At 39.9% G+C, this 22,753-nt stretch overlaps 1 protein-coding gene across 5 annotated transcripts in view; it reads left to right on the top strand.

The window, feature by feature from the left end:
- Window positions 1–483: 483 nt before the first annotated feature.
- The window catches only part of ZMYND11 (zinc finger MYND-type containing 11), a 108,431-nt gene continuing 86,161 nt past the window's right edge, over window positions 484–22,753 (top strand). For all 5 annotated transcript variants that reach the window (XM_074868353.1, XM_074868372.1, XM_074868343.1 and 2 more), the window contains exon 1: window positions 484–686. The gene's annotated coding sequence lies outside the window, so the exon portion shown is untranslated. The remainder of the gene's footprint in view (window positions 687–22,753) is intronic.

Raw genomic sequence — 22,753 nt, 5'->3', positions numbered from 1 at the left:
AATAATATTTATCTCAGAATCCATATAAAACCAGCATAATATGTACATGTTTTCTTGGTACATAGATGTATGCATGTACCAATAATGTTATATGTTTCATATTACTACATATCTCCCAATCCTGCAGTGAAAGTGTCAAACTACAGCTCGCAACATATAGCCAACTCTGAGACAGACCACTGATTTGTATGTTTTCGTTTCTGTTGCTCAAGGTGAGTATCCACTTTCAAAAATGTTATCCGGAATTTCTCCAAGTTGGACTTCATGATAGGAGGAATTTGAATGTATCAGGGCCAGATAAGCGGCATATTTTTCCTCTGCAATAAGGTAGGGTCCAGACTTAAGAGTATGATAAAATACGTATATAATAAATAGTTAAAGATCCGTTTCAAATGCATTATTAAAAAAATAATAAAAGAAACAAACAGCAACTCCAGCAGACACCACTAGAGTTCTCCTTCTCCCAAATATCCCTAGCACCATCCTAAACCCTGTTTACCCCAGAAACCTGAACTGTGGACAGACAGAAGAGGAGAGAGAGAGAGAAAATTCAGACACAATAAAACTCTGAGGGGAAAAATATGTGGAAGGAGGAGGCAGCAGCGGCCTGGGGAAGGGATTGAAAAGTTTCCCCTGGCTTAACTTCTCCCCCCCTGCAGCAGCAGAAGCAGCGCCAGCAGCACAAGGTGAGAGAGACTTTTAAGTCTGGGGAGGAGGGGTGTGTGTGCGGGGGGGTGGGGGTGGGGGGGGTGAATTTACAGCCCTGTGGATATTTCTGTGTCTGCCTCCCTGGCTTTGGGGTGCGAGAGACGCCGTGTCTCATGCTGGGTGGATTTTTTTTTAATATGATGGAGGATTATAAACATGGCGCCTTAAAAAAACTACAAAATCATGTACACACTGTTCCAAGGAGATGGGAGAGAGGGGACAGGGGAAGGGCTGGGCACCAGGGGAGGGGGCAATCCTGCCCCGCGGGGTGCCATATGGGGAGGGGGGAGCAATTATACTAATAAAATGTGTGGGGCTGTCGGGGGGGGGGGAGATGGAAGGCGGGATTTTTTTAATTATTATTATTATTATTTCATTTTTCGGAGTGGGCAGGATTATCTGGCAGCCCGTTTAGAAATCGAGGAGGACAAGGGGACGGCGGCGGAGCGCGTGTGATTATTAACGGCGATTATTTTTGTCCCCACACCTTCCCCGGTCGGATTTCGGCTGGGAGGCGGCGGCGGCGGGTCCCCCGCGCCCCCGTGCCGCGTTGCAGCCAGCTCGGGGTCGGGGCGGGAGGAGATGGGGTGGGGAGAGGGGCGCACAAGAGAACCGCTGCCTTCAGCGCTCCACGCGGGCCTGCAGGCACCGGGGGAGCCGGGGACTCGCGTGAGAGGCGAGGCCGAGCGGGGTGTGGCGCAGCCCGGCCTCAGCCCCGTCACCCCCCAGCCCCGCTCTTTTCCCACACGCGGGGCCACCGCTTTGCTGCCCACTCCCCCCCAAGCCCTTTCCTTTCTCTCACACCCCCCCTCCGCCGCCCCCGCGCTTCCTCGCTGGGGTGGGGGATGTCTGCTTGGAGGACGGGTCTTGGCCCGAGTAATGGCAGCTGCTCGACAGCGCCGAGTCTCCACAGGAGAGAGACGGCGGGCCCCCGCAGACCGGCCGCGGCGGGAGAGGGACCGCGGTTCCCCTTCCCCGCGGGGGGGCAGAGGAGGGGACGGGGAAAGGGGTGAACTTAGAGCCCCAGCCCTCCTCCCCCCGGGCGGCTGCGGGCGGGCTGCGCCACCCCCGCGGCGGGGACGGCCTTACCGCCCGGCTCTGCCGAGAGGGCAGGCGAGGGACGGCGGCCCCCGGTTTCCCGGATCGCCCTGCGGGCCGAGCGCCTCGTCCCCCGGCATGGCCCCGGGGGCTTCCTCGCCTTCCCCATCTGCCCCGGGGTAGGGCGCGGGGGGAAGAACGGGCCGATTTCTCCCCTCTCCTCCTCCGGCTCCCCACGCAGCGGGCGAGGGGCGTGCGGGGAGCCGGGCTGCCAGCGGGCCGGGGCCCTCCCGCGCCCTCCGGGAACAGCTCACTCGCTCCCCTCGGCCAGAAAGGGCCCTCCCGGAGCCCCGCCGGCCTCGGCGGTCGGATTTCGGGAGAATATGAACTGCTGAGGGGCTTGCTTTTGGTGGTTTTGGGGGGGTTGTGTGTGTGCGTGTGTCCCCGAAACCGTGTCTCCAAATAACTCCCCTCGGTTCACTTTGTGGGGTGTTCTCCTTCTTCCCCTACCTCAGGGGCTGTCCAGAGGCCTATCTGTGTCCTCTCCCCTTCTTTTACGGGGAAAGTATGCAAGTGTGGGTGTGGGATTTCCTACAGTAAGGATGATGGGGAGCTTCGGTGCGATTTCCTGATCTTCCGTGCATTTCAGAGAACAGCCCCCCTGTAAAATGCTGATGTTAAGGGCTTGGGGAACTTCGTGTGTCTTTGGGGGCTTATCCTGAAAACAGCAGACTTTGGGAATTTTTTGTCTCCTGCGAACATGGTCAACAGAACTTTACAAAGGCTAGAGCTGGGGTGGCTTGAGAAGAAGAAGAGGGGTGAAAAACTAATTTGGTGTTGGTTAGTTTTATAATTGTACAGTTTGGCATTTCAACACCCTGGAATCATCAGCCATAGTCTCTGTATTGTAGGAGTAATACTATTTGTTGTAGTTTTAAGAAGATCTTACTGCAGTGGAAACGACCAGAAGTAGAAAATGCTTTCTTGTCTTAGATATGCTGATTGGTTTTTGGTTTTTTTTTTTTTTTTTTTTCATTTCTGTTGCAATTCTTTGTAGGAAATTGTTTAATTCTTTAGGGGTGATCACTGAGACAGGTGTGGGAGGGGGGAAGAATGGGAGTAGAAATGCCAGTTTGTGGTTCAGGTTGCAGTCCCTTGGGTTTTTCTAGTCCCTCATCCTTCAGCATGAAGGACTTGGCATCTCTCCACATTTTAAAATTCTTTTTTTATTTTGTTATCAGCCATTCTGACCACGCTACAGAAAGTCTAGGAAAGTAGACCATTTGCTGACTGCTGTTTTGTATAAAAGTGAAAGTACGCACAAAATAATTCCCAGCATGGATTTATGTTTAATGTCAGCTTCTCCATGCCTAAACAAACCCTCTCTGCTTTGACCAGGTATTTGTATGGGGAAGGGAGTGGTTCATGGGCTTGCTAGTACAGTAGAGAGCACTTTATCTTCCTGATGATGAGTTTGGTTTTAACGAAAAAAAGTTACTGTGTTGATGACTCCTTGTTGATTGTGCTATGGATGGTGGTGGTCTCTGCTGTCAAGAAGAGGCATCTGCAACTGATATTTGGTATCGAGTTCAGCACCAAAGGACTGAGTGAGAAAAATGACTGTTGCACTCCATCTCATGAGCTGGATACTGTGATGGAAGTTACCTAGTTATAAAGTCAGCTATTCAAGGGGAATTGTGAGTGTGTGGATGTTGTGTGGGGGTATTAAGACATTGGTGGTGTGCTAGAATATGCTTTTCCACAGTTTGGAGCTTTATAGCACTAATTTAACAGGGAAGGGCCCTCCATATCAGTTAAACTGATGTTTGGTTTGGGTTTTTTTATCCTAAGCAAGCACTTACACTATTATTTTTAAATATAAATGTAAAAAGATGAAGTTTGTTCACCATGAACTAAAATTCTTAGTAGTTTGTCTTAGTCCTTATGTAAGACAGAGCAATACTTCTTTTCATGAAAAATTGAACACTGCAGAAGTACCAAGAACTTCATTACTGTAATGTTGTGCACGCAATATGTGACTGCTAGATCATTTGCTGTAATCTGGTGCTGTGTGTCCATACTATGGTAGTAGGCGGCCTGTATGCAGCTAGTGTTCATGTTGCCTGGGGGTCCTGCCTGCCCTTGTAGCAGAGAGTAAAAGGCACTGTTTAGGAAAGACTTGAGGCTTCTGCAGGGGAAGAGTCTGGATCATCTTTTCAGCCTAACATCATCTCAAGAGCAAATGAGATGGTGAAAGGCTGCAAAGCGTGCTTGGCATTTCCACCTTTTGCAGGTAAATATAACCTACTGGGTGCTGTTAGTGACATGGTGCTCCTGGAGAAGAAATCAATGTGGATGGACAATTGATTTGGCCTGAAACTCACCTTGAAGTGACTTAGGCTACATCTAGACTGTTGTGCATTTCTACCAGTGAACCACAGCTTGGGGACCACTGAACTGTGCCATCTGCAATCTCTGAATTAGGATGAAATACTTCAAAAAGAGATCTATAAAAGACATTTGAAAATGTTTTCTTAATTCTAGGCATCTAAACCACTCCATAAATGTCTGCATTGTCTAGTTTGTTAGAAAATTGCCTCATTTCACACAATTTGAGAATCAGGGGGAATTTTGGAATTTGGAGACTTGTTTTGGAATTGACTACCCAACTTCAGTCAACTAAAGCTCACAAATTTTGGACATACTTGTAACTGATTTTCATAGTTACTGCCTTCTACATCTTTCAGAGCATTTAGCTCTGGAAGTGTGTAAGGACTTAGCAGTGAATCTGTCCAGGATAGAAGTTGTGATTTGAGCCCAGAGAGCAACTGAGTTCCAGGCAGCCATTCCCTCACCCCTTTCACCCCAGTGAACCAGAATCGAGATAAGGACAGGGAGTGGTGCCTCACCCATTACAATCAGGGGCAAAAGACAGACTCCTTAGGAGAAGAAAAAGAACATCACTTTAATTCAAACACTAACAAAACCAACACTTAACAGATAGAGTGGACAGTGAGAAATGTTAGCACATCTTAAAAATACCTTCCCCCCCCCCCCCCCTTCTTCTGGGGCTCAGTTTTGTTCCCATATTTCTATTCCCCGCCCCCCCCAGCAGTGCAGGGGTACAGGGAATCGGGAGTTTTTGGTCAGTCCGCTGCTCTTTCCTCCTCAGGGTGGAGCACTCCTCTGCATTCTTCCCCTGCTCCACGTGGTTGCCCTCTCACGGGAGACAGTCCTCCAGGAACTTTCTCTGTTGTGAGTTCTTCCCACAGGTCGCAGCCATTTCCAGGCTGCTCCGGTGTGGGTCACCCCAGCATGTTGCAATACTCCCAGTGCCAAACTACAACAGCAGTGGCTTCTTCTTCCCACAGAGTCCCGGCCTTCTTTGAGCGCAGTCACCTGCTCCTGCGTGGGGTCTTCCATGGGCTGCAGGGGGATCTCTGCCCCTCCGGTGACCTCCATGGGTGGCAGGGGGGTGCCCTGCCCTCTCACCGTGGGATACAGGGGGGCTCCCTGCTCCAGCGCACCTCCCCCTCTTCCTCCTCCTTCCTTCCTCTGATCTTGGTGTTTGCACAGGTGTCCTTCTTGAAACTCTTCCTCACAACTCCCCACCCCCTCTCAGGTTCCCCTTCTTAAATACGTTATCACAGAGGCACAGCCACCGTCACGAATTGGCTCAGCCTTGGCCAGAGGTGGGTCCAGCTTGGAGCTGGGGGAGCTTCGAGAAGCTTCTCACAGGGGCCACCACTGTAGCCCCCTCCCCTGCTACCAAAAACCCCCCACAAACCCAGCACTTAGAGGGACAGCATGATGATGAAGATTGCTTCAGTAAACTTCTGATTTTCTTCTTAAATGGCTTTTTAGCTAGCTCCAGAGTGGCATAAGTGTCAATAAAATAAGTCTTTTATCTCTGTAATGTAGGTTGTTACAAATGCTAAGTCAAATTATAAACAAAATTAATCTATGCAAAGTATATGTGGCTTATACCAGTGATGAACTTGGTTCATAAAATGTGGAGTTGTTTAAAATTACTGGCTTGATGCATATAAGAGTTTACTTTTCCGAATGAGGTAAAGTTTTATTTTTTTGCAAGAGTTAGGTCAGAATTGTTGGAGCAATTATTTTTCCCATGTCTGTCCAGTAAATATATACATTTATTTCAAATCCTGACCACTGGTTTTATTAATTGGTGTGGTTTTCCTTCCATGTAATAGGAGTTTCTGTAGCCATCCTTGCACTGATTGTTTAGGAGCTAATGTGAGATCATGTTCTTTATCTTCAGGGGTTTTTTGTGTTGGGTTTTTTTGGTTTTTTTAGTCCCAGGATGTGGCGAACACTCCTGTAGCGCTTGTGTAGTACTCGGAGCATGGTGCCCTTGGTAGCTGGGCAGTCCAACATATGTCATCTTTTATATAGCTCATACATTTTAGTCTGTCAATGTTGCTTGTGCTAAATGTTGTGAACAAAGATTGTTCTTGTCAGGTTCTAGATGATTTTTGATCAGCTCAATGTAAATTTAGCTCATAATTGGGTTATTGTTCTAGGGTTTAATCTGCCAGTTGGGAGAATATAGCCTGCAAAATAGGTAGTTTATAAGTTGAAGTTATGATTCCATTTTGCAGGAATTTCTTAATTAAGTTAACTCTTACACTCCTAAAAAAGTTTTCAGTGATTTTCAGTGCACTATAAAGATGCAAATTCAGTAATGGTGAAAGATTATCTTGTCATCAATACAAAATGCAAAACAAGTGTGGAAAACTTTTTTTTTTTAAATAAAGCTCAGATTTGTCTTTAAGTGGTGGAAAATAACATTTCTCCAAGAAAACCTTCATTCCTCAGTGTAGTGGAGGTAATGGAATTAGACTACTAGACACCAGAGTGGCTGTGTACAGTATAATAAACACTGTGGCCTCTAGCCTGGACTCCTGTGGCACATGGAGCTCTCTGATTTCAGAGGCCTCTCTGCATGCATGTCCCTGCAACACCAGGGCTGGGTTGAGACAATTTTTTTTCCATATTTTCAATTCTAGTCTTTAAATATAGTTTTATCATCTGTTTAAACCAATGTCTGCCATGAAGTTAATTGAGCAAGCCTGAACTCTGTCTTATTATTTATTAATTTTTAAGTAAGCTGTGAATTTCTTCATTATTTTTAAGGGGTAAAACTAGACAAGTAACTGCATAATGGATTTTTAGCATTATTTTTGTTTCAAAAGGAGTAAATACTGTTCCAAGTATATTGTTTCATGGAGTGTGTGAAGTCATGCTAACACACACAGCTGGCTTGAAATGCTTTTTGATGTAAGATGGTTGCAATCAATTTCTTTAAATACACAAGTTATTAAAGGGTGAACTAACTTGAATCATAAGCTGTGCTAGAGGCTGATTTTTTCCTTACATTTTAGTACGGTTTCGTTCATATTTTTTATGTCTGTCTTCTGTTTTTTTCTCCCTGAGACAAACAGGGTCTTTTGTGGGCAGGCAACAGCAGGCACAGTGGTGATACACTGTGACATGTCCATGAACCCAAGTTAAAGCTCATGGCGTCTAATTTTAGGTCAGCTAGCTTTGGTAATAACCCATCAGAGCCTGATCCTGTAGCTGTACCACGTAGATAAATCCAAAGTGTAGTTACTGAGAGTTTTGTGTACAAAAAGACTGGTTTTGATTTTCTTCCAATCTCTCATTTTCTACTTCACTAAAGTGCAGAAGTTTCTGCTCTGAAAGTATAGAGACATGTAATTTGAGTTTAAAATATCTTATTGGTTAAAATGGCAGGACTGTAATGTTTCTAATTTCAAAATTACAAAAATATTAAAAAAATAAGTAAAGTATTGTTACTGGTGTACCAACAGTCAGAATATCTTTGTGTATACCTTTACACTATACTCAGTGTTAAATTCCAAGACTAAATAATTGCAGAATAAAACTTTGTCAATTAATGATTATGACTCCTCATACAACTCTCAATTACAGTGTGATACAAAACTAATTCTTAACAAATAATTTTAGCACCAGAGTGAAGTCTGAAGTGCTAAGACCCGCTTATTGGTTAAAAAATGAACTCAAGCTTACCTACAAAAATACCAGTTACATCCCATTCACCCTTTCTGTGGAAATTGCATTTTTTGCATGCAAAGAACTGGTCTCACTGTGTTAATTCATTTCTGTCCATAATAGGATACTGTTGATTTGAGATCTAGTGTTTTAAAAAAAGAAGAGTTAAACATATTACTGTTTACCTCTCATTTCTCCTATGCTTCAATTTCTTTTCCTTTGTTAGTATGTTAAAAATAAACATGAAACCAACTTCCTTTATATTCAAATACATGATTTTAATGCAGCTGACTTAACTGATGTTTTGGTTACAGACTGTAGGAGTCTGCTAGTAGGTGTAGTACTCAAAAGCAGCATTTTGGGAAGTGAGTATTTGTACTTTGATCTCGCACACTTACAGCATGGCATTATTATCTGGTCTTTTAAAGATAGGTGGATGGGAGTCGCATGCAGTGACTCATGGGATATGGTACTTAGTTCACTAATTTTAGCAGAGTGATTCTTATCTTTCAATGTTAGGTTTTATTGGAACCTTTTGGAAAAGCGATGAAGTGAAACAAAATGGAGTTGAGAGAACATGATTAGCAGAATCCCAAAGTAGCTAGAAATAATATACAGTGAAAAATAAATTAAAAGGATGTAAGATATGTTTATTGCTGAAAATATCTTTGACAAGATCTGAGAGAGAAGAGAGCTTTATCTTTCTTAGCATGCTATCATAATTTTCTATTAAGTCTCACACATTTATGCATTCAGTAAGAGAGGATGTCACACTACAGATACCTGTTTACAATTACAGATGCTTCTCCTCAAGTCAGAAGCCAAGTAACAGCCAAGTCTCCATTGGCTGTTTGTGCCTTATTACTATTTTCTTGGTGTCATTGCCAATAAAAGAAAATTTCCAAAGAGGAGATAGTCTGTGCCTTGCATAACATAGCAATGTGTGTGTTCACACGCATGAAATAAAGTGGAAATTTTACCTCAGAATGGTGGGGGTTTTGTTTTCCCGTTTTCCTTTTGGTCGGTTGTTAATTTTGTGATCAGTATCTTCTGAGCTGTCATTAACTTCAGAGACAAGCTTAAACCCAGTATTTACGCAAAGTCCCCTCTCCCCAACCAGTTACTTAAGATTCAGGTTCAAAATTGTAAAAATCATAACAAAAGAATTGCTATTTCATAAAATGTAATCACAGGCCAGTGATTGTTCACTGATGAAAATTGATGATGTTCACTGCAGAAAATTCATTGTAATAATGGAGACCTTGATCATATAAGCACTGGTTTCTCACAGGCATAAAAATGCATAGGCCTTGGAGCATACAGATGTATCAAGTTTATTTTCATAAAATATTTTTTAAAATTAGAACTTTATGTACAACTCCAATATTCAAGGAGGAATACAGTTACAATTTGTTTTGCCTAAATAATTTTCTGTAATGTTATATTTTTGATTCTTCTACTGGAGTATGCAGTGTTACATAGGCATTTTGCATACCTTTTGAATATCAACAGTATGATTGTTGTTATTTTTATACATGCTAAATTTTACATTGTTGATTGTTCCCATCAAAGTTAAGGCACTTTTCCTACATGTACATTAGTCTTTGAAGGAATTTATAGTATCTATGAAAAGAACAGAGGAAACATGGATAGCATTTTTCTATTAGTGACTTTTTAACATTTTCTGTATATCTTAAATCCTGTATGTTATAGAAAGCCTTAATTATAAATAAAGGAAACTGCTAAAAGAAAAAATACAAAGATTCTTCCTGGAAAAGCTGATACCTTTATGAGAAGAAAGGTTTATTTTTACATTATGAAAGCTAGGAAACAGGTCAGGAAACTGAGGATTTTAACATAGCTTCAAAATTATATAAATCATGTATGTGAAAGCAAGTTTAATAATCATGTTATTTTATTTTGTTTTATCACAGAACATAAATAACAAACCCATGAATTCTGAAAATTACCTTGACTCATCCTCTTCAGTAGCATTTACCTGCAAAATGTAGGCAATCCTTTCTGTTCCATGCAACAAAGTTTAGAAGGAGTAATGTTCTCCTCACCATGTGCTTCTATTCTTTCTTTGTTATGCAGTTCAGAAATCTCAGAAAACTTTTTTCCTTTCTATATTAATAAAAGCAAGGAATTGTTATTGTTTTCACAGGAACCAGACTGGCATCATTTTTAGCTTCATATAACTGTAGTTGAGACTTTAGGACGTTCCTAAGAACTGACTGCATAAACCTTTTCTCAGGAAGCTGGATGTTTCAGTGTCAGTCATCATGTACAAGCTGACATTTGAAGATAATACTGAATAGCTTGGCATTGACACTAACATTTTCTCAATAAAAAAGGAGAATTTAAATTTTTTTTTCCAATCAAAATAGCTTTCTGAAAACTTGTCTTCGTAAAATGTGAGGAAGAGTAAGAAGGAGTGTACACTTTGCTCATTGGTAACTCACAGTGTCTGACCTCTTATCAGTCTGACTAGAATGTAATGTCAGGTTGTTTAAAAGCTGCCATATTAAAATCTTGTTTGTTTGCTTGCTTGTTAAAAAAAAAAAGAGATTGTTTTATTTCACTGACATATCTTTTTGAAGGAGTGTGCTGATGCATACCTGGAAGCATTTCAGACTTGACAGTGTTGGAAAGCAAGAAACATGGACACTCTCAATCTGTAATTGCGTCTTTCAGTTTTGTAGCTTTGTCTTCTTCTTCTTACACTCACCCGAAGTAAATAGGCTTACAGGAAATATTTGTTGTAAGAAAGAGATTCTTCCTTTTCCTGTTCACTTTTCACTCTGATGGCTCCCAGAAGGCTTTTTTATAAAACCTCCTAATTGGAAGCATACTCCTAACTTCTCTGTGATTGCAGACATGAGATCTCCTCTTGTTATTTAACTTATACCTTTTAGGAAATATGGATTATCAGTGAAGTATCTCCAGGTGCTAGTTTTATTAGGTTTTCTAATCCATGCTGACATTCTTTTTCTCAATAATTTCAAAAAGTTTTATAAAAATAATCCATTTAAAAGTCATCCAAGTATAAGCCTAACTTGTAGCACTAATTTCTGAAGACATGTAGCTTCCAATAAAATGGAATGATTTTTGTCCCTCATAGTGGCACAGAAAATATTGATAAATATCAGCTAAAGCTAATTGGTGGTACAGATGCTTTGAGCACAGGTGTGCCAAGGAGCATAGAAGCAGAACGCGGTTTGCTCTGCCAAGTTAGTGCATAAGCAGTTACAGTGTTTCCTGGGCCAGTGGGAAGGAATGATACCCAAATTTCCACTTGCCTCTTCCGACATGCGAACTGCCTTTCTTGATCGAAGTAGCATGTCGTATAATCCAGAGCCTTGTCCCCAGCCATTGCCAGTCTCAAATGTCTCCTAAAAAGGTGCCACAAATCAGCTAATTTTCTGACATAGAAAGCTATAGAATACTTTTTTTCATACTACTTCCCAAACGATAATCATTTAGATCATGGTTTCTGCATTTACACATACAGAATTTTTATCTATTCCATTTTGGAATGTTTTAAATTCTCTTTACTGTAATAACCGAACATTTTAGCTAATAATGTTAAAACTACTCCTTTTTAGGTCAAGCCTGTCCCGCCTCTCCAGATGCCTTGCAGCCTCCCACTGCAGTGCTCTTTCTCATCTAGCATTTACCGAGAGCTCCCTCCCTGGTTGCAGAAAAGAGCCATGTATACCTGCCTGTCCACACAGTATTTGATGGAGATAAGAGACCTTGAGGGGCGAGTTAATGAAAGGCCATAGCAGTTGTCTGCTGAGTGCAAATAAGAGCTGGGAAATGCATGTATGGGAGGAAGAAAGGGAGAGTTTGGTGTGAAATGTGCATTACATGAAAGTCGAGGTACACATGTCACAGTGTACGGGAGAGAGGACCAGTGTCTTTGCTAACAGAATTTGGTGCAGCAGTGTTGACTTCAATGGAGCACTATTAGTTTACACCCACAGAAGATTTTCTCCTCAATATCTGGGAATGAGAATATATAATGAAGTGGTTATGGATGAGTTGACAGAGAGAGAGAGTGTGTGAGAGTGAGAGCGCATGCACACATTTTCAGGCCTGATTGATTATATGAAAAAAACCTGGAGTTGAAAGAACATTATTTTAAATTAACATTCATTATCTTCACGCGTGAGATAGCAGTTCACTTTGGACCAGATCCTAGCACCATTATGTTTCTTGAGCAGAGACTGCTTTTTCCTTGAATGAGGTTATTCAGCATGAGAATGGCAAAATGTAGTCAGATCTTTGACAATAAAATATATATGATTTAGTCACCATGTATTAGAATAATTCAGTGTTATTTCTGTCAGGAAAACTTGGATTTATTTTTTTTTTTTAATAAATGGTTACATTTTCTTTGAAATGTAAAATAAAAAGTAGGAGAAACCTTGTTTTGGATCTCTAATCTTATGCTTGGAGAAGCTTTCAGCCATTTTAATTCATGCTGCATTCATTGATCTAGCAGTTAGATTATTTAATCACACTGCAGCTAGGTCATCTACCTATCGGACGCTGTTAAAGAGTTCAGTAATATACTTTGGTTATTGGCTTCTAAATGTCACTTTTGGAAAAAAAAAAACCAAGCTATAAACATCACAGTTAACATAAACAATATAGAGGAAAACACAATGTGAATTCATGGTTTTATCATTCAACTCTTTTGTACATAATATAAATAGAAAAAAATGCACATCATAGCAAACAAAGGAAAAAAATATCTGATTTTGATCTTCTTTGGCAGTTCTTTTGCTTTTAAATACAGAGTTTTGCAACATTAAGTCATCTATTTAGGCAGCAGCTTGCTATTAAATATTTTCGTAACAGACGTAGTTTATGAGCATGAAAATGAAAGCCACATTTTAAAATTATAACCCCAAATAACTTTCTTAAATTAAAAATATTCTAAAAATGGCTTATTCTTTAATTTTAAGTATAATCATGCAAAAAAATGGGAAGTCTTTATTTTAGGTATTCAGCAGCAGTAAGAAACTGATTTCCTAGACTGTAAGTGCTGCAACAGTAGAAGCCCAGTGATCTAGATGTATAAAAAGAGAAATAAATGTAGCAACAGCTAATGTGTGGCATTGAAAAGCGGAGGAGATTGTCATGATGCTCTTAAGTGTCCTGTATTTTCTGAGAGAGAGCTACTCACAATGAAATAAACCTCTTCTTGGTATATAATGGGCAAGTATCTTGTATAAAAAGAGATGGTAAATTCTTTGGCAGTGATGCATTTAGCAGCAGTGGTTTTTAAAGGGTCACCCTTGCACTTTTCAGTTATTTCCCTGCAGAGATGAAAAGGAAAGTTCATGCTCTTCTGAGGCATTGTTTTAGTCTGTCTGAATGCAGGTGGAACAAGAAAGTCATGTTTCATATGAAGATGGGAACTGTATTTCCCTCTTATTAAATGAAAGCTAAGAATCCAGAGATGCTAATTCCGTGTGTCTGTCTGGATCCCTTGGCTTATTTCCTTGTGCTTTCCTGATGTACACTGAAAGCCTCATCAAATGAACAGTTATGATCATGTAAAGTGTCTCTCAGTGTTACTATACCTTCAGCAGAGAAGACTCTAAACAGAGGAAGGGGTCAGTTGTTCATCTTAATAACTTTTCTTAATAAGCAAATTATTCAATGGTTTCACTCTCGGACTACTTTAATAGCTCTTCTGCTTTATTATATTAGTCTATGATAATCTTGGTACAACTTTTTGTTATACGTTCATCTAGGCAGTCTGGGATGTGATTCCTTTCTTTAAGTAACATGCCATGATGTATATACATGAGGAGTCTGAGTGTAGAGGAGGAATTTGACTAAGGTTTTATGAATGCCATCCCATTGCTGAGCAAGGCAGGTTAAATAGGGATCTGATACTTTTGCTCTCTTTCTTTTGGAGGATCATTGTATAGGCTGCAAACTCACACAAATGTGCTGTGTCCACACTGTGTATTTCTTCACCAGTAAATAGGGACTTTGGTCATGGAAGGCAACTCAATGAGGTTAAAAAAAATCGTGCTGAAACCCAGCTGCATGGCAAAGGAAAATGAGAATTGAGTGACAATAAAAGCAAAAAGTCAGTGTTAATGCAACATACTTGCAGTTTTTTTCAGGAGCTGAAGATGCCTCTTGAAAAAAATTTTGGGTGGCTGAATTACAGTTTAGGAGTCATCATGGAAGGGGTGTTTAGCCACAGGTGAAGCAGGCGGAAGCCCTCCTGCATGGGAGAGTTAACAGGTGTCCATTGAGTTCAGTCCATTCTGGTGGATGTGGTGGCCAGATGATTATCAAACAAATAAATGAAGTACAATATTACAGTGGCTATCAAACCTTTTCATGTCTGCGTTACTAAACTTAAGAAACAAAAGACCTTCTGATAGTTTGAAATTACAGCCCTGTTTTTGAGCATTTCTTCTGAGTTCCACTGAATTAATGAAATTAACTGAACTGCCAAACTCGGTGGAGAGCTGCCGGTTAGCTGGTGTCGCAGGAACCCCACATCTCAGGCAGAATGTGCTGCTTTGTCTTGAATTTAAATGAGGACCTTCACTTCCTGCATCTCAGGCTACAGCAAGCTGCAATGGGAGGTAGTCCTGAGAAGGTGTTTGTTAATGAGGCTCTAGCACCCTTGACAGGTATGCTAGATAATTAAAAAGTGATAGAAGATGGTGTACTGTGTTTGGGAATTTCATTTGAAGTATATATTTATGTAGTTATGATTTTGACTCATCCAAGCCATTTGTATGATCCGTTGGCACTTTCCACAAGAGTAAGGATGCTTGCCCTCTTGTCCTGGCCGAGTTCCAGTTTGGGTAATTACATTCTGACTATCTACATTTCTGTAAAGTTTCATCTGGATTTTGTTATTGTTGTTTATTCACACAGTAATGCATATGTACTTGGCAGTTCACAAAATAACAGCCCAGGATAAAAAAGTAATAAAAATCCCTCCTCCAAATTACATTAAGTATTTGTGCATGAATAAATATAGTGTGGCATAATACAGTACAGAAAAAATACAAAGTGGCACATTCAATAATAGCATTCATAGAAAAGGTAGGTTTTCAGAGTTTATGAAACAGAAGAGAAAATGCAATCTGTGAAGTGCAAGTGTAAAAGAAGACAGCAAAGGGGTGATGGAGACAGAGGAGAGAGGTTCTAGGAGGGAGGAGAAAAGAAACATGGGATGAGGTGTAGTTCAAGAATGCTTTGTAGAAGACACTCGTGAAAAAGCTGGTACATCATGGATTAAGTCGCTGAGTAGGGTGCACTGTTAAACATATGATATATGGTGCAGCAGGAATGGATATAATTCACTGGTAGAAGAAATAATACCTGTTTGTATAGTAGTTAAAACTATTTTTTTACAAGGTTATTGGACATGGCTTTTACATGTTTATCAACAAAGGAGGTGGAGTCTGTGGTGTGTATACCTGTCAATAGGACTTGGCAGTCATCTGCTGATGCAGAAATCTTCCTTTTCTACATACAAAGGCACATTTTATCATTTACCACTCAGTTTCTCGGGATCCTGCTTAAATTACGGTAGGAAGAACTTGCTGTGTGTTACTGTACAGTAACAGGTAGGTGAAAAAAAGAACCCAAGCCACATCCTGTTGTGGAGAATTGTTCTGCAGAAAGATGAACATCAAAGCTGCAAGCTTACTCTTAAAACCGATTGATATTAATAATCAATATTCGCCTATAATGGATTTCCACAGGAGTTCAAACTAATCCTATATTAGACCATATTGCATAACCATTGCAGTCTTAATATTTACAAGAACTGTCCCAGTGTTCTTCCAAAAATACTTAAGTCTGCTTAGAGACACTTCATCCACAGCCCAGAGGTACCCCATTTGACATAGATATTAGAAGTGCATGGAAAAAACTTTTAAACAGTTTTCATTTTGAAAATGCTTTCAAGAAAATAGTACTTGTAAGTGAAATCATAGTCATCTCAGATTGTTCATAAAAAGAGGGTTTGGGATTTTTTGTTTTATTTTTCTAGAAATGGAAAAAAATGGTTTTGAAAATAACTTGGAATTTGCATATTAACATTGATGTTTCTTATTGTTAGTAGTCGTTTTTACATTACTTCATTTGCTAATAGAAGTAGTACATAATGTACTATGTACTTATGTAAAAGAGAGATTTAGGACAATGCATGTGCTTTTAAAGTTGCAGTTCTTTCTATTTTTATTTTGGTCTGTTTAACGTTTTTTGGGATATCTGTCTTGGCATTGTTTTTGGAAAGAATTTCAATAAAATATTTTTCACTTTAGGCCACAGATACAAAGTAGTACCAAACCTTTAAGCTCTTATCTAGCAGAACTACCCTGATCACTTATTCTGACCTCCTTTAGCTCCTGTGTAACCCAGCTTAAATAATTTTACCTATTTCTTCTGGATCAAGCCCGCTGAAAATGCCATCGTGAGCCCTTGTGATAGCAGCCAGCCTGTCGTGTGTAAGTGAAAGGGTTGAAAACCCATCTTTCAGTGCTGTGGGGCAGACAGGGATCTTACCCATTTAGCGGTGTCAGCCTAGTTGGCTCTTTTTTTGTAATCTGTGGGCATTTTTGATGGAAAGAGGCAGGAATGCTTCAGTGAGAAAAGCCATCCAGCACCCACATGCTGCACATGCTGGGAATGAGATCCATGTGGCTTCTTACAGTTTTGGTTTTTTCCTTCTTTATTAAAGCTCTTATGGAATATCTGCTTAAGGCTAAAAGTTTGAACCCTCGCTTAGCCTGATTAAGGTCTTGGACTTCGTGTTTACTACTTCTGCTTTCATCAAGGCCACTTCCTCAGAGCCTTTTGCAGGAGATACATATATTCTTATGAATGACCTTCTTCATTTTCTGCCTCAAATCGTGGTAGAATTACACTTCTTAATCAGCAGGTTTTATTTAATCTCCAAATTTTATTTCTGGTGTTCTGCCTCTAAAGCAGAATTTGGTTTTTATACTTTTATGCCAGGGGTTGCCTACTTCTATATTCACACATTCAAATGCTTCAGGCTATTCATGTGTGTTTTCTGAAGGGTTTAACAGTTCAGCCATTTCCACACAGACTGTCGAAGTCAATTGGAGACTGTGTCAAAATTCGCTATCAGACTGCTAAGATAAATCTCCTGCTGTTACTACAGAGTACTTCTCCAGAGCACACAACATTGTTAAGAAATAGTTGAGATACTGGAGGTGATGCTATCTGGAGCTCCATCCCTACCTTCACCATGTGCTGTAACATTACTCAAACCTATATGTTGGTAAAAAAGTGCTAGAGTTTGTACGGAAGACTCCAGGACCTCAGGTACTTAGTGGCCAGGTATAGTTGTTTAAGTCACTCTGATAAACTATACTTGTGCACTGTCACTAAAAAAGAAAAAAAGAGGTGATTTACCAATAGGCAATTCTTTTGTTTATATATTTATAGTTCACATTTATGTTTTCTTTTTGATTATTTTACTTTCCCTCAGAATTTTTGGAAGTTCCCTGAATTTTATTTCCATGGTTGGGAGGAAACTGGAAGTGGCACAGTCAGTCTGTACTTCATATACTTATTAATTGCAAAGATATAAGACTAGTCTTAAGGGAAAGAAAATATATGTAGCTCATTAGTTTGAATATATATGAAGAATTCATGTCTCAAAGAATTCGGGCTACTGGTAAGCCACCTCTCTTTATTTTAACTATAAATTTAAACTTTGAAAAATGCATGTGCTTAGACTAGTGATGTGCTTATTAGGTTAAAAAAAGAACAAGCTTTTAATAGAAAAAATCATAACAGGACAGACAACATGGGATTTCGTTAACATTTATGGATAGCTAAACTGCAATTTAAAAGTCACATTTCTGTCTAAAAAGGTTTTCCACAATAGTCATACAAGTAACATTAAGCAATGTCTTGTTAGTTTGTTTGTTTGCTTGGGGTCAGATTTTCAATGATTAAAGTGATTAAAGTTGTAGAGACTGTCTGCGAAAGCTACACTGCTTAGCTGCCATGGATTTTATTGGGACTTTAAATAAATGTTAGTTCTGAAAATCCCACCATGTATGGACCTCATCTGTGTCTTCAGACATCTTTGAAAATCTGGCCCTTAGCACAGTTCACAGCATTCCTTGTGTTGTTTCAGTGGTTTTCCCTTACCAGTTCTCCATTTTACTCCACTCAGGAAGGTCCATAAACAACATTTAGGAGTAACTTCTGAAATTAGAATTCATACCTGTCAGGAAGGATACACTGACAGAAGAGACATGGCTCTGGCTTTCCACATAGCATTGTAGTTCTTTGCTCTAATAATATAAATAGTTCTTAGGATAATTCTTTTCATCCATCGATGTTTAAGTGCTGCACAAAGGGGATTAGTGTAATTAATTTTGCATTTGGAAATCCAGAGATACGCAGTGACTTGCCTGAAGTTAACCAGCACAGGAGGAGACTGTACCAAGTCAGGAGCCCTGGCGCTCATTCTACTTTCTTGAGCAAATGTCGTTTCAGAGTGCTTGATCTATCCATACAAAATATCCAGACGAGAATCTTCTAAATGCAATGATTTGGTACTTAAGCAGCGTGAGTCATGTTCTGGCATGCCGGCAGTGTTTTTTTGTGATATTTCCGTTTCACATTCAGCTTCAGGGGCTCAGCGGGGGCTTTTGGTCTGGTTGCCATATGAAGTTCATCAGGGGTGACAAGCAAAAGCAGCTTAATGTGCTCATGTTATTTTTGTCTATAGTAGAAATTTGTGATGGGGACTATTTCTGTTTTGCATAAAGTCACCAAAATAATGCACTGAGCTGTAAGCTAACTGGAGATACCCAGGACTATTCACAGCAGAATAGCCTGGATAGTGTTAGTTGTTGGATGTAATTATTTTGATTTCACTGGGGGCAGAGGCTAAAAACCACTTGTCGGACTTCTGAAATTGCACACCCTGGTAATTGTGATGCTGAAGTTGAGTATCTCCACTGGGCCTTCCAAACACAGCTTTTTGTGTATTGTTTCCCCAACTGTAAAATGAAAAAATTGAAAAATAAGTCTTACACAGTGCTGTGAGCATAAAAATGTTCAAGGCTACAAGATCTTCAGCCAAGATGGCTTGTGAAAAAAATACTAGTAACCTTATACAGCTGCTACTCACCACAGAGTCCTTACGACTCTTCTCTCTTTGCTTTCTCAAAACTGACTGTAGAGAAGGGACACAGGGCCGTTTTGGATGCGTGTGCTGTAGGTGCTATGCGAGCTCTTGGCCCAGCTTGTTTGCACTTAGAGTGGATTACAGTAAACTTTTCAGGCTGGAGAACAGACGTGTCTCCCTTAAATTAATTCCTCTAACTCTCTCAGCTGAGGTTTGTTCCTGATCCCAAAGGCTAGAGACCATTCCCTCCAAGGATTCAATTAGCCAACACCTATGTTGAGAGCCCCCAAGCTTAGGACATATTTCTCCTTAGGATTCCTTCTGTTGGGCACAGCAAAAAGGCTCCCCAGCGAAGACCCAGGATGCTTCACGTTGTCTTCAGAGTAAAAGATTCTCAAGATTCCTCATAGCATACTCAGTCCTTCTAGTCAGAGCTTGATTTAGAGAAATAACCAGTATTTGTGGGCCTTACAGGTATGTTAGATGGGAAGGCAACTGGTTGAAACATGAAGATCTGTTTGCTGAGTCAGTAAAAATATCTAATCTTTATTACTCTTATTTACAGTCTGCTTGTATTAATAAGCTAGGATTTAGATTTGTTGTGAATTAGATGTTGACATTTCTCTAGTGTTCCAACAGAGGCTGAAACTATGCTGTTATGTTATTTTCTCCAACTTCAGCCCCTGAGTATACCATGTATCTGAGTAGCTTCATGTCATACTCAAGGAATTCAGTAAATGTGTCTTTGATCAATCCCTATGGTTCTTATGATCTGTGTAAGTGTGTCTAGAAGGAGGTGACTATGGAAGAGAGTAAAAAGCCACTTAAGCCACAGACCAATACTGGCGTGAGGATGACTGTATACAGTCAGTCTGAGTAAATGCAGATTGGAAGCTGGGCTGTAGTTTCTAATCATTAGCATTTCAGATGGAAGAACCTGTCATGATGTCTATATTAGATGCATGTTGTGTCATGGCTGCTTTTCAGTGTTTACTGTATAGGGCAAGTATAGCCAAACCTTCTCACCCTATGGATTACACACTAAAATTCCTATATGAATAAGAGCCAAAACCCCCATACCATATGCTTTGGAGAGCTGAGGGCTCCTGAAGTGCAGGTTGGAGCTTGTCTCAGCGTTGAGTGCTAGGGTGATGTTTGCTTCAGCATCCCTTGTTGACTTGTTTTTTCGAAATCCAATAATTTGAATTTATTCACCCACTGCTGCATCAGCATGGCCCTGCTGCCAGATACATGACTGGCAGCCTCATGGGAACCACACCTGAAATATTTTGAGCCAGGAGTGGTTCAAGAGCTGTGCACTGGTCACCACTGACTTCAGCAGCTCTGTATGGAGCAGGTGAGAATAACTCTTCAGGTATCTGAAATGATTTACCAGTCATGCAGTCTCACTTTCGTGCTTGTAACAGATTTTGAATATACTTCTCTATGGCATGATTTCCTCCCTGTAAAATAGCAGTATCAGCACTTTGCTATACTACAAGGCATTTGGAGTATAAATTAGAGGGGAACAGTTGCTAAGGCAAACACTTACGTTTTATTCTGAGGACAGGTCTGCTTCTAAGACCAGAAGCAGATGAAGATAATATGCCAACACTTTTAGCACTAGAAGAGTAGAAAATTAGAAGTAAGAAATAGTGCATGTTATTTTTGTGGGAGCAGTGGATGGAGAGAAAGTGGTAAAAATGAAGGCAAGTGCAAAAGTAAAAGGCAAGCAGATTTAATACACTAAATTGTTTAATGGTGCTATAAAAATGGCTGCAACTTCAAGTTGATGGTACCCCTGTAGTAGCAGAAAATGAAATCGTGAAAAATGCTATGATTTTCGGATTAGTTTTAAAGAAAGTGTTACATTAAAGGTAGCAAATTTTGTATTTAGTAACTAAATGAATGTTATTTTGAAATTGAGAAACTGCTAATAATTTGTGAAAGAATGTAATGAGAAGTGGCATCATCTTCCTCAAGAGAAAAATCTTCCTTAAAATCTGCACCAAGAGATAACAAATCTTGCTAGCAATTCTCTTACGAGTACTCTACTATTTCTTTGTTCAGAGTGAATGTCTCTTCTCTGGGAAGACTGAAATGTCTTTCGATTTACATTTGCTCATAGCCCATTCTTTACATTTTGCCATGACATCAGAAGTTCTGTTGTCATCAGTGAGCGGAGGCATTCACTGCAATAAAATCTGAAACTGCCCTCATAGCTTTGTAGAGAACTGAATATTGTTTTTATAGAAATTGTCAGGTTTAAGACTTCAGTACAGAGGGTGCTTGGGCTATAGAACATGAGCCCTACACTTGGAAACACCCTCTCGGATTTCTTTCTTGAGTGTAATTAAACAGGAATGGCTTCTTCAGTGTTCACTCATTGAATCTGAATACCCATCTTTCAAGAATGACTAGAGAGTACTATAATCAGAATGTGTATGTTGGGGTTTTTTTCCATTTTACAAAAATGAACACAATTTATGAACTGCTAAAGAATATAAGTATGATATCTTTTTTTAACTGAGGTTAAGAAACTTTCCTGGTGTCACAGCAAGCCTGTAGCACTGCCAGGAATTGAACTTGGACATACTTGCAGAATAGACCTTCTTAAACAAATTTATTTGCTATACTGTTGAAGCTGACTGTCAGCAACTGGCCATGCATTGTCATTTCTGCTTAAAACAGGAGTGGCACATGAGACAGGAGACTTAGTACCAAAATAGTCAGTGCAATCTTCCTGCAGCTCACCTTTGTTATTTTTTAGACTTCTAGTGAATTCTTCCAGAGTTCTTATCAGGTCAGGCAGTCTTTAATTCTTTCTCAAAAAGTAGTCGCACAGATTTTACACAAGCATTTCCTTTCCTAAAGAAAAACAACAAGAAAAGGTAGACTGAGAAGAAAACTTTATTGTGTAAGATTGTTAATTATTAAAAGTAGTGATATTTTAAAAAAACTGAATACATGGAGACACTATAATTATTTTTCACATTTCCTCATGAAGCTTAGTTGAAACAGCAACTAAAACACTCCCAATAAAAAGAAGTATCACATTTTTAAATAATCAAATTTGCTTTCCAATATGTGCTTCTCTTGCTTGCTTTCTTCTAGCTGTTAACTGTGGCCAATTAAAAACACATCAGTTTATTTTTTATTCCTCATAATTAGCATTTTCATGTTCACTATATGCACTAAACTTTCAAAGCAGTTTTGGGATGATTAAAAAAATATTTTTAATTTATTCACTGGTACTGCTTTTTAGAAAATCTTTGGGCTTTTTGAAATGCCAGCAAATGGAAAATAAAAAGAAGTAAGGACCACCGAGAAAATCAGGCAGAGCACAGATAAAATTTCCCGTATCCCTTTCCCACGATTGCAGGAAACAAGATATAACAAGGGATGGGGAGGATGTCAGGGAGGTGGCCTATAATCCAGGAAAATTTATAGCAAATCAGCTGGACAACTGAAGAGGCTCTTGCTGTGGGAAAACGACTAAAATAACTGAAGTCAGCGGAGAAGTACTCAGATACTATGGCTAAGTAGAATCCTGCGAGCAGGTCATGAATGTTGGAGGCATCATAGAATTAAGGGTACAAAAATTGTATCAATGTGATGGATTACCTGAAGGAAATTAAGTGCCCCTGATGTTTACCTTATTCTTTTTTGAAAATAAAGATTTGCAGAAAAATATCAAGTAGAAGAGAAATCTGATTTATTTTAATTACAACAGAAAAAATTATGAAGTCCACTACTCTTCCTGGAGGAGATCCA

The sequence above is a fragment of the Strix uralensis genome, chromosome 1 (assembly GCF_047716275.1).
Source record: "Strix uralensis isolate ZFMK-TIS-50842 chromosome 1, bStrUra1, whole genome shotgun sequence".
Classification (NCBI taxonomy): domain Eukaryota; kingdom Metazoa; phylum Chordata; class Aves; order Strigiformes; family Strigidae; genus Strix; species Strix uralensis.
This window is presented reverse-complemented; position numbering and strand designations above follow the sequence as displayed.